Genomic DNA, 16,845 nt, shown 5'->3' on the forward strand with positions numbered 1-16,845 from the left:
TCAGTTAGAAACCATTTTCGTAATTTGGCTTGAAAAGCTGTTACACTACGTGTTATAGGTCTAGCGTCATAGTACAGAATATATGTAGACTATGACAAACGAGGTACACAAATATACCACAAAATATGGCAGTGTGATATCACTTTTATTAGTATCACAAGTAGGACTTAACTAGCATACTTTAGCTAGTTAGTATTGAAAAAAAGGGGCTCACACTCAGGACCCTATGTTTGACGGTTTTAATTACATTAGCAGGTAAAACTGAAAGACTACTACCACGGCCCTTTGGTTCAGTAATTAGTACTAGCTTAGGTGCAAAATGGGGCCTAAGTTTAGTCCAGTACCAGCACCTTGGGCATAAACGTATAGGCCTAACCATAAACAAAACATGGTAAATATCATAAAATAAAGAAAAGACAAACATCAACAAAAACATGAAAGGAGGTACGTATAACGGTCGGTGACTAGCGAGAAGCCGGGAGCCAGGCCGCGGTAGCCTATACTCCCCAGTTTTATCCCCCCCAAAAATTATGGTATTGTTTTTCTAAGGGGTATCCACACAATCAAAATTACATTGCTAGCTATAGTATATTCCAAAAACAGACCTACCATAATTTATAGAAATTAAAACCTTCCATATCCAACACAAAAGCAAAACAGCTCTACAAATGGAACAAACACCAAAAGCATGAACACTAAAAGGAAAAAAAAAAAAAAAAAAAACTCAAAATACTCACCAATAACAAAAATCCTTGAGAATTATCACTAAAAGCACTACTATCCAACGAGGGAGACGAGCAGTAGTAAAATGGACGATATTGACTGAACCTCTTCTGAAGTCGACTATTATTACAAATCAAGGACAAAAGAGAAGCGGCTTCCCACTTCTTGTCCCTAAAAGGTCTGGTTTTCTTTAGTGTCCTTAGGAAGTTAGGAGACACATGGCGCCATCTGTTAACAAGTTTATTCAACCCTCTGAAAGAAATGGAGCACTCGTTCTTTAAACAAGAAAAAAAAGCCAATGAATTATTGGTATTGAAAAGTAGAACCTTGAAGTAGACCTGTAGCTTAATTTCAGACAATCTTCACATAATACTGAGCTACGGCCAATATCGAAGTAACAAAATGCAAAAATTAAAAATGAATTACAGAATTTGTTGCAAAATCTTCGAATTTTTTTTTTTTTTTTTTTTTTTAGATGTTTAAGCTTTATCATCCTTATGCACTATCGTTGAATGTCATGATTTTCGTCTCGAATATTTACATTGATTTCAAAATTTTAATTTGCCCTATTTCCTTTACCTGTTCTAATGTCATTTTGGCTGTGGTTCCTTAGATGTCACATATGGTGCCATTCTTTTCCACCATGGATGAAGACCCTCATTTATGTTATCTTCGTTTTACATTGCTACCTCTGTAAGAGTCTTTAAATTTCTGATATCGCTTGATGTATTCCAATATTGATTAGGTAAACCTCACCGTATATTCCTTTGGTTCTTTTGGCAGTCGTTATGAATTTGTTTAGTTTTCATTTTGGAATGGTTGTATTTTTCTTGGGTGTTTATTTGGGGTTTCAAACACAGTCTCCCGATTCTCTTTCGTATAAATACAACGTGTCTACATTCTAGTGTTACCTTCCTCAATCTCCCTGTGCTCTGCATGGGAAGCCAGCAATTGGGATAACTCACATTTTGTCAAGTCACTTTTCCTTAATGTTTTGAAGCTGAATAGGTAATGTAATAAGTGTAGTCTATCCAGTAATGCCTTGTGAAGATTCACTTGTCCCTTAAACCAGTAAATGGTAATCTAGTTTTTATTTCATTGTTTCTCTCGAGGAGTTTCAAGTCTTCTTGGAAGCTTTTTTTTTTTTTTTTTTGTTTTTTTTTTTTTTTGAAACTTTTCAATATTAATTGGCGATGTTATTCTGTGTGATTGCTATCGTATTTCTTATTTCAGCAAAACTGATTGCATGAAAACTCTCTTTTTCGCAATACTTTTGACTTACTGCTCCTGCAAGGAATGCAGAAGCTTAAAATGACCGAGTTTTATCATTTCCTTCTAAGAAAACTAACCCTCTTTTAGCAAATATAATATTTAGGCTGGTTTAAGTGAATTAACATGCTCAGCTCTCCAAACATCAAAGACTTTAATTTTGGAAGAACAAAGCCTCAAGACACTTACCTTCAGGATTCCTAAGATTGAATTTAATTAATTCAGATATAAAAATGCTTCAGGGACAAAATTGCAGGACTGCCATAATCTATATGTGGTATTTGTGAATTTACCGATTCACTTTGGTAGTAAAGCAGCTATCTCTTATTATTTGAAAAGCCAGTACCTAGTTCTTTTATATGTAACTTTCAATGTACAGTTTGTATTCAAAGGAATTACTATAATAATCTTATATCCTCGTTTCACACTTCCACCATTCATTAAATTGGGAACCAAATTCATGTGAAAAAAATCAGTACTTTATGTAAATCCGATCAAACAATATGTGAGACGGATAATCACTTTGCAAGACACCTGGCACCATAAACATTCAAGTACATTCAAATCAATTCTACCATGAAAATTTTTTTTCACTGATGAGTTACATGATGCCTGTTAAAATCTAATTTTGCAGAACAAAGCTATACCACTCAGCATTACATAGTGGAAGGTGTAGATTTACATTGATAGTCCCAATCACTGGAAAAAAACCCTTGATAATTCAACTTACTTATCAGACATTAAGAGTTCAGTTTATAAATTCTGAAACCCATCCATTTTACAAAACATGAACATTAAGTAACAGGGGACATGAGCATGTGCCTTTTGCTTTTTTTTTTTCTTATATATATATAATTTTGCACTATTGTATTGTTTGTTATAACTGAGTCGATCATACGTCATATTTAGTTATCCTGCACCAAATGCAGACCACATAATCAGTATTTGAAAACAGAGAGCACCATAGCTTCTGCACCATGGCCTTCATGTATGCATTTGGTTGGTGTTTTCTTGTATAAGGTTACGATCTTGTGGATTAAAATTTTCATTTCTACAGAACCTAATTTGTTAAATTAGCCATTATTCAGTAGTACATTTTCTCATAAGTGCTGAATTTCAACCTGTGAAAAATGTCTAGCATGAAGTAAATGTTTCTGGTTTCACAAAAATGGATATACATAATGTATTAAAAAGGGTTACCACTTCTGCTGCAATAATTTCTTAGAAATCTGAAAAATACAAATACAGAATTTGCATATCTCCCTGATTGCTGTATAGTTTCTTTGCCAGGCATTACACAGTTTAGAAAATGAATGGTTATACTAAATATTTCTATATGTTGACTTACCAGGATCAACGGAAGAGGTTATTAAGAGTCCAAACCAATGACCATCACTAAGGTATACACCTAGGCAAAATATACCAAATTTGTAACTAATTTGTATTTTTCATAACTAACAAACCTGAGGTCTTAACAGTCAAAGGCCCACCTCGAACCACCCCTCTAGCAGTCTAAACTGGGTTAGAAATATAACTGGTGGGTCACAGGTAGCCGTGGGCATTCTGGGTATACATGCCCCGTGACCTGGTATAGATGCCATTAGTCCCTGGATCTCACAAGTGTAATTTTAATTCTACCGGTTTCCAGCTTGGCGCTAGTAAATCCTAATGTTAAGACCTCAGGTTTGTTAGTTATGAAAAATACAAATTAGTTACAAATTTGGTATTTTGTTCATACACGAAACAAACCTTCGGTCTTAACATTAGGATAGACTTACTATTGGAGGGAGGTAAGTCTCTACAACTGACTGGGAGTTTGCCACCTTATCCATTTCCGAATATATAGGGAAATTCTAAGAGAATGGACAATGTATTAGGGCTTGTGCCTTGTATGATAAGGCGCCCTATGAGGTAATGTTAGACTAGCGATAAACTTACGCTAAGTCGGTTGGTATTGCACTTCCATCTTCAATGGAGTGTCTGGGGTTTTGTAGATCACTTACGAAGTCGGTATTATCTTTACGACGATGTGTTAAACTCATGGTTCGGTGAGGTTCTTGTAGAAAACACTAAGTATAAAAATAGATATAATTTCTTCTGAAGTTTTACATGGTGAAGATCAGGTATGATTGTACAGTCTTCTAATAACGATAGCTTGATCGCTTCTGCCAATGATGATGGCTAATCCTATTCCTCTACATGATAAAGCTTAGGTAAAGAGGTACAGGTCTTCTAATGACGATCACTAACTCTGTTCTGCTTGTCTACCATCTCTGTTACAAGTTATGAAGGAACAGACAGTAGTTCGAACATATGAACATACTTACAAATGACATAGTTTCATACGAACACACAATCAAATGAGACACGCTACAGATCACGTAGGCCGTTTGAATCATAGGTCGGGGTAGTTGTCTCAAGCAGGGAGCTTGGACTGTTTCAAAACAAATGAATGACCACAGATGACGGCATGTCAACTTAGCCTACATACTTATTGTATACGTCATCTTTAGCGTCTCTAGTCTGATCACATTCCTGCAAGCAATCTTTTATATATATGGAACTAGCATTCCATATTTTTATTATGTAAACACTTACATTAGCTCGGTCAGCTACCAAAACCAACTACTGAATATTACTCAAACTTGACTTGCATTTGACTTATAGGAGTGTGATACAGACACTATGTGAATATATATATATATATAAGTAAATAAAAATTCATGGTGTTCATGAATTGATTCAAGTAATAAAATATAAAACAATGATTATGGTAAATAATAGTGATCACGTGATATATAATGATACAGTTTTTCACTCTATATCTTTAAGATACTTATGCTACAGAAAATACTAATGTACTCTGACAATTGCATAGAATGAAGATTTAACATGATAAAAATCATATTTAACTGATAAAAAATTTCATATATGAATTGGATAAAAATGTATTAATTAAGTTTATGCTGATTGATTCGTTGATTTTTATGCTAACTGTTATATATCTGATTCATTAATTCATATACTAACTCATAAATAACTGCAGATATTGGTATGATAAAAGGTAACAGATTGATTATAGGCTACCTGATTTGTTTATACATATGTATATGGATTCATAAAATTATAATTAATATATGTGCACTTTAAATAGATTCCTATTGCGTACACGCAAAGATATATTTCGATTCTGTTATTTATGATCATTTATATATAGATTCCTAGTGCGTACACGCAAAAAATATATTTCGATTCTGTTATTTATGATCATTATATATATAGGATACATGACCGAGGTTATACTACTTCACTTTTAACTAGCTTTCGAACAACTTTTCGTCCATTACACAGTTCCAGACAACCACCTATAGCCAATTGAAACGGCCTTTTTCAATGGTTAAAACAAGGGGAAATTTGCCCTGGGCGGGTCCAACGTTTCTATTTTGCGCTCATACTTATTCTCTGCATCCTAAGCTACACGATTACGTTCGCGATGAATAAAAAAAACATCCCCAGCACGAGTCCTTCCGTCACAGCAAAGTAGAGTTTGAATATCCTTCGGGTCCAGTAAATTGTCGGAAGTATGTCCCTTTTTGTAGTCGATTCCGACAGCCGCCGGAGCATTCCGCAGTTAAAACGAGATTAACGACTGAGATACGGTGTCGGTCGAAAGAGTCCATGAAATTCCTTTCACATTGTAGGCGGTTGTTACTCGACTGTAGTCGTCCGCTGCGACGAACGATTTTTTGAAGTTGCGATGTGAAACTCTCGTACTGCAGGATACTGTAACCAGGTTCCATTAATCAGCCTGCAAGTGAAATTATACTTGTCACAAGGGCAAAGTAAATTCAGACGACATCCAAATACAGGGAAGGGAAGAGAGCCATTTAGACCAGACTTAACCCACATGATTCGCTGATATTTCGGAATTCAAAAGAGTCCGCTGTACAAATTTCTTTTTTATCCATGGCATTAACAATGAGTGAACCTATCCAGGTATATGATGACTTGTAAAAATATCCATAATTATAAAAAATAAATAGATATCATTACGAATCTCAAGAAAATTCGATATTACTGGTAGTAAGTTACTAAGACAAAGAAGTGGAAAACGGAGCTAATTGTAAGATTGCCAGGCAACATAAGAGTCAAAGAGAAGATTAATCATGATTCTATGTGCCCTAACAAAAGTTTCATATTCAATTTTCTCGTGCGCATCTTCTGAGGTTAACTATTAAAACATTATTAATAGGTAGGAGATGCAACGAAAAAAAACCACTATGTAACTAATTTCTAAATAAACTTTGGGTTTTCCAAGAAAATGTGACATTTTCCCATGAATGTTTTACTTGAATTGTAATAAGCTAATGTTGCAAGTAAATATTTCATATATACATATCTTGATACTTCTAAATGTCTATGAGGTTCAGAAAAAAAAATTAATTCATTTTGTTGTTATAGAAATTCTATTTGCTTATTTTGTTCATTAATTTTAAAATGATTACAAGTCCTTAACTAATTGCATTACACACACGGATAAGAATATGTTATGTGGCCTGTCATGTGACCTATGAACCACATGTGAAGTTCATGAACTAAGCATTCCTTTCTCCAGTCAATCTGCTTTTGCAAGCAGAGACAACACACAGATGAAGCCTGTGTAAGCAGATTATTGAGGTTAAAAGGAACAAATGCTGATACGGCAATGATGACGTCGTCACTTGGCAGGAGATTGCTCTCAGCCAGCTAAGAGTTACGTTACTTGCTGTAAGAGATACGACTTTAGTATTTTCAAATGATATTTTAGTGTTTTAATTCTCCACCCGCATGAGAAGAATGTCTAAAAAAAAAAAACAACAGTACCAAAATTGAACAATATATTAGTTTCATGTTGGCATTATGTAATATTCCTTATTCAAACTATATGAAAAAGGTTTCCATACAAATTCTATATATATTATTAGCCCTGTATAAGATTCATATAGGATTATTCCATAGATAACATTTTCACTTCTAGACTTCCTGACTTTAAAATCTCTTTTATTTTATTTTATTTTTTTATTTTATTATTATTTATTTATTTATTTAATTTATTTATTTAAATTTTTTTTTTTCATTGACTACGAATATAAATCACCGGGACAGACAATATGTCAGTAGATTTTGGATATGTGTTTGAACTTTTAGCTTATTTGTTCATTACTAAAGCGTTAAGTTAGAGTTCAAATCTTTACGCATATATATTTGGATATTTAATTATCTATGGTTACGTTTTGCTTATTGATTTTATCGTGATTCCTTTTTTATTATAATTTGTAACCCTTCCGACTTCTTACGGAGTGTATTATATTGACTCCACTTGTATCCATATTTATTTTATTTTTTATATTTATTTATTTATATATATATATATTGATAAATTAATGGTTGGTCTTGAATATGTGGAAAAGTGTTCTAGCGGCGTACCGTATAAGGCTACTTGCGGCATCAATTCTATAGATACAAGATATAAATGATAAAGGTATTTAAAACCGCGAGAACCGCTATAATCCGGTCGGATCCAATATCACGAGTTGTAACTCGTAGACATTGACACTTCCTATTATATTATCCGTTATTCTACCAAACCGATTGACTCTGGGTGATCAAATATATTATTGGTTTTCTTAATGGAAAGGAATTCACACAACGTGTTAAGGAGATTATTATTGATTTACACCACCCGAGTCACAGATTATTATGTGTTGAATTCCATATTTACTGAATTTAGCACTCATAAATATTCCTAACGCACTTCAATTGCGGGTTTTGTTTTTGTTTTTTAGTGCTAATTAATTCTATATAACGTGTCAAGGAACTATTTAACACTAAGAAGTGTTTTATTCCCTCTGTCAGACTCGTAATTCTGTTAATAATTTCTACGTATATTCTTTCAAGGATTGATTTGGCACAGGATAGGCTCCTAAACTGACAGGTGTCTTAGTGTATCCCTTTGTTTTCATGACACGTGTTACAATTAGTTATTTGTGCTTTTTTATATCTGTAAGCATTGTAGGCCAGTAAAATAGTGATTTGGCTTTCTGTGACATAGTAGGGAACCCTGGATGACGGAATGCAACCAGTTTATGACGATTGGTATGAAAGAGATTATTACTACTACCTGGTCGTTAGTCATCTGCTGTGTTCTTCGGGTTTTCCTCGTCACAGACCTACATATAATATTACATTTGATACATTATTCTGATACACATACTTAATGTACTTTTGCTTTAAAGGTTTCTGCTCAAAAGTGTTTAGGTTTTTGCTTAGTCATTTAAGGCCACTGACCCTGTTTCCGTTTCGAAGTGTTTATTGTTTGGTGTTATTGCTGCTGACTCTGTTTCCGTTCTAAGTGTTTATTGTTTGGGTTATGTCTGTTGACTCTTGCTTTGTTCAGTTTGTAACAGTTCTGCGCTTCGACCCAGATATTCAATGCTGCGCGATCTCTTGGGTTAAGGAATTTTCTTGTTTAAATACGGTTTTTTAACAATAGGTACGGATGTTTCTATATCTTTTAGTCTAATTAATTGTGGTTCTTTGCAGTATGGTGCGGGATTGCGGGATATGCGTCAGCTATGATATTTGCTTTCCCAGGTAGATATCTTATCTTGGCTCCACTTAACCTCGAATGATCATTTGTCACCGAGTTCCTTTTGGACTGTGATTAAAGCCTTTGAAAAACTCGGTAAAGGACTCATGTTCAGTAAGGACTTTATCAGGATAGCCATAGATTATGAACTTAAAATGTACTAGTGATAAAGATACCTAGCCCTTCCTTGCCTATTACTGCATATTTACTTTCAGAGGGCTTTAGTTTACGTGAATAAAAAGCTATAGGGAAGAACTGTTTATCATATTGCTGAAGTAGTATCCCTCTTACCCCTTGGTCTGAGGCGTCTGTTGCAATAAAAAAAAATTCCTTATTTAAATCAGGGATTTTTAAGTTAGGTAAGCTGCATTATTCCGCTTTTAAGATATCGAACGCCTGTTGATGCTTTTTTGACCATAATAAATCTACGCTCCTTTCTTCGTAAGATCTGTTAAAGGAGCTGTCATCATTGAAGATTTACATATTTACATACGATTGTAATACCCACTACAGCGCAAAAGTGCTGTATCCCCTTTTACGTTAATAAGTACCTGGGAAAGTTATGAATAGCCGACACCTTACCATGGACTACTTTTAAGACCTTTGACTAGACACATAAAACCTAGATAAACATGTTCGGTTTTTAAAAACTCACATTTAGATACTTTACTCTGAGATTATTTGTCTTTGTCTCTGTAGCACTAGCTCTAGTTTATGTGAATGTACTTCTAAGGTATTAGAAAAGATTACAAGATCATCCATATAGGCATGTAGGGTATCCCCTAAAAGTCTCCAAACACTATATTGTAATTTGGGGCGCAACGTAAGCCGGAGGGCATACGTAAAAAATTGATAATGTCCCCTGAGTGTGCTGAAAACGGAGTATGAGGTACAATCACTTAGGTAATGGTATCTGGTAAAAGCTTTTAAGTAAGTCCAAGTTGGTGAAAAAAATTTATTCTAAGCTAACAGAGATAAGATGTCGTCGGTACATGGCACTGGAAACTATCGGGAGTCGTTTCCTTGTTCAAAGAGACCGTAATCTGCGCAGATACGCCAAGTCCGATCTTTTATGGCATGACTTTGAGGGAAAAATTATATGGGCTATTTGTGATTTCCTAATGGTCTCCTATTACTAACATATTTCAACTTCGCTCATTTATCCTCTTTTCTTTTGAAATTTCATTGAAGAATCTATACGAAGGTACGTAAATAGCTTTATGTGTCCTTAGACCGTGTTTTGTTTTCAATGACATCCGTTTTTCTCCCAAGAAGATCTACCATTCGCTAGTGGGAAAGAAACTTCCTGGTATTCAGGTAGAAGATAAAAAAAAATTCTGCTGAATCACCTTCTGCTTGAATGACTTTACGGATATTACTTTAGATAGATTATCAGAGAGATTTCATCCACGACTGGTTGGCGTGATTAAAAATTAGCAACAATAAAAAAATGCGATATTTATAACTTCCGTATCCACGATATGTATACTTTTAGGGCTTTGTTCGCGGAAATCGTTATATTTCAGAGTGTCGGGAAGGATTAAAATTTCATTTCCCAGCAAAGTCTTTTTACACGCACTAAGGCATTCGAGGGTGCATGATTCTCGAGATTTTGCGTGCAAAGTGCGACTGCGGTTGTGGGAGAATTCTGTTGGGTCATTTGAACAATGTTACGATTTATGAGACAAATGTATAGTTCCTTTATATAAGTTATTATTTGATTAACTGTCTCATTTTTTTGTTCAAACGGATTTTAATAATATGTTTGAAGGTTTATAGGATTTTCCTTTGATAAACACGCCTTATTTTGCAGGATGTAAGATAATATTTTGTATACCCCTAGATGGATCTTACAATTACACTACATACAGATCAACGTTTTTTATAACTATAGAGGTATCTGTAAACGCTCGCTTATCCGGACTTCTCATTAGGGAAGTTCGAACAACAGACGGTGAGTCCGTAAAATACTGGTAATAATTGTACTAAAGGAATAAATAAGATATTCTAATTTTTTACGGCGCGTACAGCGGGCTTAATCCAACAGTATTTATTTATAACTTAATGTATTTAAAAAATTACTCAGAAACCAACTGCCTCCGATTAACTTGATACTGTCGTGTGATGCATAGGAAAAATCCTTTTTAGTTCAAAAAGATATCGGTATGTATGAACCAACATCGCTTTTCCCACTCTGCTAGAGTCGCTTATTGTGTGGAATTTGCTTTGCTTTGAACACTTTCGGCAGTTTTTGACTGACCTTGACCGCTTGACTAGGTGACCCCCAGTCACCCGAGGTTTGCTTGTTTGATTCTGAACGGGCTACTGTTTCTATTTCTTTTTGTAATAATTGGGATCCTTCTCTTTATTACCATCGGCAACGTAGTTGTGTGTTTTAGCATTATGTTGCTGGTTACGTATAAAGCAATGAATGACGAACTATTAGGAACTGAGCGATTACTAATAAGACAAGTTATCACTACTGCATACAATTTTAACTGTTTGTACTTCATTCTTTGCTAAAATTTGAAATAGTGAGGGATCCTGGTCAGCGCATTTAGCCTGATGAAAGTTTTTTTTTACAGACATGTTATTCCTTGCATCCAGCCATATTTTAAAGTTGAGTTGAGTCCATGGAGGTGTTCGATATTTATTATAAACTCAAAAAAAACAAAACTCAAGGCTAAAAACTGCGGATCGGGACCTTGGCAAAAGGAGCATTTATTGTCATGACCCGAAACTAGTGTTACCTCTAATTTATCTAGATTTGTACGGGTGTTCCACTTGTTTTTGTGTGTTTTTCTAATCACTACGGTGCTTAACGACCCTATCCATGCATCTGTATAAATACAGACGTCCAACTGGCGTAAACGCATATTCACTGTTTAATATGATTTGTTACGTAAGGGATTAATAATCACCCAAAATGATAAAATTAACATAGTATATGATTATGATATTTCAGTAGAACTTCTGGAAACAGACACTCAAAGATAAAAACTCGCAGTAGCGAAATCTCAATGATATAGATAATTTCTGTAAAAAAAAAGTAAGATTAAGAATGTCTCGTAAACTTCAGCCACAGGAATAACGAAATTCGACCTGCAAAGGAAACACTCAAAGTTACTCCAAATGAATAAAAAATTGTACTTAGCTTGCTTTTGTGGGAAGTCACGGTGTTCCGATAACGACACACGGCCTTGGTCCTCCTTCTCTATTTAGCGGATGACCTGGTTTGGCTTCAGTTTCCCCGGTGCGCGTTGTTTCCGATGATTCGAGCCCTTTAAATCCGAATGCTGCAGTACGGCGTTCGTTTGTTTGTTTCTTGTCAGTGCGAAACGCTCACTATACGATGTTTTCTTGAATGATTCTAATGAGAGACGAAGCTTCCGTTGCCGTAGGAAAAGGACACGTCGGTTTTGTTTCTTGAAGTTATTCACTAACGATGATACTAAGTTGCTTGACGAATCTTGTTGTTTCTGAAGTCGCTCACTAATGATGATACTAGGTTGCTTGAAGAATCTGCTGCTTTCGTCGTCGTTGACTTCATGATTTATTATTCTGTTTTTTCTTCGTAGGACGTTGTAGAGTTCTTCTGGTCCGCTGGCCACCAATATTAGGCTTGTGCCTTGTATGATAAGGCGCCCTATGAGGTAATGTTAGACTAGCGATAAACTTACGCTAAGTCGGTTGGTATTGCACTTCCATCTTCAATGGAGTGTCTGGGGTTTTTGTAGATCACTTACGAAGTCTGTATTATCTTTACGACGATGTGTTAAACTCATGGTTCGGTGAGGTTCTTGTATAAAACACTAAGTATAAAAATAGATATAATTTCTTCTGAAGTTTTACATGGTGAAGATCAGGTATGATGGTACAAGTCTTCTAATAACGATAGCTTGATCGCTTCTGCCAATGATGATGGCTAATCCTATTCCTCTACATGATAAAGCTTAGTAAAGAGGTACAGGTCTTCTAATGACGATCACTAACTCTGTTCTGCTTGTCTACCATCTCTGTTACAAGTTATGAAGGAACAGACAGTAGTTCGAACATATGAACATACTTACAAATGACATAGTTTCATACGAACACACAATCAAATGAGACACCGCTACAGATCACGTAGTGCCGTTTTGAATCATAGGTCGGGGTAGTTGTCTCAAGCAGGGAGCTTGGACTGTTTCAAAACAAATGAATGACCACAGATGACGGCATGTCAACTTAGTCCTACATACTTATTTTGTATACGTCATCTTTAGCGTCTCTAGTCTGATCACATTCCTGCAAGCACTCTTTTATATATATGGACTAACATTCCATATTTTTATTATGTAAACACTTACAAATGAACCTAGGACCAAAGATATAAGCGATCTATTGGTTTTCTCCCACTGGGTGTAGATACCATTCTACTGTTTACTCTTGTCCCTTGCAACTGGATCCACCTTCACCCTCTTTTCCCTATTATCCAGAGGGTTGTGTTGCTACTGAAAAGTATATCATCAGCTAAGATAGCTTCACAGTATGGCTGACCATCTCACCTGCATCTAGTCCGTTCCAGCACATGACGTACTCTCCTTCATATTGCCCGTAGTTAAAGAGTAGGAAGAAAGTAGTAAAGAAAAAAAGACCAGTCCTCCCATACCCATTCATTCTACTTTCATACCTTCATCTTAGACTAGACGCAAACTGACCCGCCAGGGGCACTGGATGAACTATATCACTTGTTGGGCCGCCACCACTGGACCCAAGGAAAAGGTGTCCAAGGATCTATGGGCAACATCTTTCAAATAAAATGAGGTGAAAGTTGTTTGGCGTTTTCCCACACCAGCTTTCAGAATTTATCCACAGACATGTTCTTCTTAAATGCCAGGGAAGCACTCACACCCCTGATGTCATGAGCTCTAGCTCCCACCTGGCTATCTGACCCTCTGTCTTCTGCCGTATTGTATTCTTGGACACTTCCTTCTTGTTCCGTCCTGTACTTACGAACAACCTCTGGCACCCCGGCCTGAGGTGCCTTGTTCTCTTTAAGTACTCCCTTAGTGCCCTGACGGGGCACAGGAGCATCTCAGCTTTGTCGTTGTCTACAAAGTCTGCCAAGGAAGGTATGGTAAAGGAGTCGAATCTGCCGTCTACTATTGTTGGATTTTGGGTCTTGGCCACGAATTCTGGGACAAACTCAAATACCATTGATCTCCACCTCTCGAGTGCTTTATGAGATATGAGAGGCCATGTAGCTCCCCCACCCTTTTGGTTTGAAGCCAGGGGCCAATAAGAAGACTGTCTTCAGGGTCAGGCTCCTATCCGTGGACTGCCTTAGTGGTTCGTAGGGGTGTTTTGTCAGACTACTCAGTACCTTGGTCAGATCCCAATCTGGGGCTTTTAGCTCCTTTGGTGGGCATGACTGTTCAAAGCTCCTCATCAGCATGGCCAACAACTCCCATGAAGACGATATGTCCACTCCTTTCATTCGTAAGACTGAGGCTAGAGCCGCCCTGTACCCCTTCACTGCAGATACAGACATATGTTTTTTCTGTTCTGAGATATATCAGAAAGTCTGCTAACTGCTGAATAGTGGTACCGAGTGGAGACACGTTCCCTCTACGACACCAATCACAGTATGCTGACCACTTTCCTTGGTATACTGTCGCAGATGATTTTCTGATATTACCTGCCATCTGAGTTGCTGCTTTCTGCGAAAACCCTCGCGCTCGAGGAGATACTTGACAGAGTCTCCTCCACCCGTGAAGCGATAGGGACTTCACCGACTGGTGGTACCTCTCCACGTGAGGCTGACACAGAAGGTTGCTCCATGGAGGTAACTCTCTTGGCACATCTACTAGGAGTTCCAGTAGGTCTGGAAACCACTCTGCTTTCGCCATAACGGGGCTACCAGGGTCATCTTGAGGTTCTGAGACGCATTACCCTGTTCAGAACCTGACGGATTAGACAAAATGGAGGAAATGCGTACACGTCCAGATTGTCCCAGGGGTGTTGTAGCGCATCTTCTGCTACTGCCTCTGCGTCCGGGACTACTGAACAATACACTTCCAACTTTTTGTTGTACCTGGTTGCGAATAGGTCTATGATCGGTCCTTCCCACAACATGAGCATCCTGTCCACTACCTGTTGGTGTAGGGACCACTCCGTTCCCAGAATCTGATCCCTGCAGCTCAATATACCTGGCCTTGATGTCTACCAGGTTCTCTATAGCCCACTGGTGAAGTTGAACTGTCATCACATGTAACTGCCGAGAAACTAGGCCTCCTTGCTTGTTTATATAAGCTACTACTGTGGTGTTGTCGACATCAATACCACTGAGTGTCCCTTTACTCTCTCCCTGAATTCCTGTAGAGCCAGCAAGCTGCTTTCAACTCCAGCACGTTTATATGGAGTTCTCTGTCCTTGCAACTCCATTTTGCTGACACCATCAACTCCTCCATATGGGCTCCCCAGCCTTCTAGTGACGCATCCGAGAACAGCAAGAGGTCTGGGGAGGATTGTTGAAGGGGGACACCCACTGTCAGATTGTCGTCGTTCACCCACCACAGCAAGTCTTTCCTCACTTCTGCCGACAAGGGAATTTGCTCGTACGGGTGATCTACTGTTGGTGACCAAAACTCCTTCATCCTCCATTGTAGGGACCGAAGGTGTAGCCTTCCTTGTGGTACTAGCTTCTCCAGGGAGGTTTAGGATTCCCAGCACCACCTGCCACTGTCTTGCTGGCTGTGTCCTGCTTTCCCAGAAAGGCATTCACCACTTGTTTGCATTTCTCTACTCTTTGGTCTGTCGGGAATACTTTGGCTTGTGTTGTGTCTATCACCATTCCCAGATATTCCAAACGTTGACTTGGATCCAACTGCGACTTCTGCTGATTCACCACAATACCTAGGCTGTGACAAAGCTGCAGGAGGGCCGCCCTGTCCCTGAGTAATTTCTCCCTGGACTTTGCTATCACCAGCCAATCGTCCAGATATCTTATTAGCCTGATCCCCTGCGCATGCGCCCACGCCGACACGAGGGTGAACACTCTTGTAAAAACTTGAGGAGACGTTGTCAATCCGAAGCACAGGACCTTGAATTCGAAAGCTTTCCCTGCAAGACTGAAGCGGAGAAATTTCCTTGAAGACTGATGGACTGGTATCTGAAAGTATGCGTCCTTTAGATCGACTGTCAGCATAGTCTCCGATTCTGACTGCTTGTAGAACCGTTTTCGGAGTTTCCATCTTGAACTAACTGGTTTTTCCCTTATAAACAGATTCAGCGTTGACAGGTCTATTACTGTCCTCCACTGCCCGTTGGCTTTGGGTACCAGGAAAATCCTGCTGTAGAAGCCTTTGTCGGACTGCATACTTGTTGCACAGCTCCTTTTTCCATCATCTTCTTCACTTCGTCCTGCAGAATAGTGGCCTTCTGAGATTTGTGGGCATAAGTGACGTGGGGTAATGGTTGATCTGTCAGGGGCGGGGTACCTCGAACGGGATCAAATACCCGATCCTGAGAACATCCACCACCCACTGCTCTGCCCCACTAGTTCCTGCCACACCTTCCAGTGATTTGCCCAGGCAACCCCCCACTGGTGTGGCCGAGTGATGGGAGGCGCCCATCCTATCTTCTTGAGCCTCTCCCTCTTCCCCTATTGCCCCTTCCTCTGTTGTTTCTATTGTGAAAGGGCCGATGAGTTATCCTCTTTGGGGAAGAGGGTCTTGTGACTCTATTAGGGATGCTATGTCTCACTGTCTTCTTTCGAGACATCTGCTGTTGTCTTCCCTCCAAAGGAGTAGTTTGACTGTTAGACGTTTTCCTAACTGCCTGTTGCACCAACCTATCGTTAGTGTCCATTCTTCTTCTATCTATCGCCTCTTCCAGTATGACCTCTGGCAACAGCAGTTGCGATTCCAAGATATCCCCATTCCTCATTGCTAACAGGGAATCCAAATCCACATTGCGGCTTAGTCTAGCCAATGCTGCATCTCTCCTCATTAGCAGGATATTTGCCCAAACATTGGCACTTACGTTTGTCAGGTACGCAATCGCCTTGGAACCTGACTGTAGTAATCTAATGAACAATGGTTCATGCCACTACTTTTCCTTATGTTGCTTTCCGTCCGGAGATGCAACTTTTCGGCCACTGCTGTTGACCAAAGGTCTAACCAAGAAGCAGCCTGAAAGACAGAAGAAGCTGTTGCTTCTAACGTAGCAGCCTCTTGGTACGTCAT

The sequence above is a fragment of the Macrobrachium nipponense genome, chromosome 17 (assembly GCF_015104395.2).
Source record: "Macrobrachium nipponense isolate FS-2020 chromosome 17, ASM1510439v2, whole genome shotgun sequence".
Taxonomy (NCBI): Eukaryota; Metazoa; Arthropoda; class Malacostraca; order Decapoda; family Palaemonidae; genus Macrobrachium; species Macrobrachium nipponense.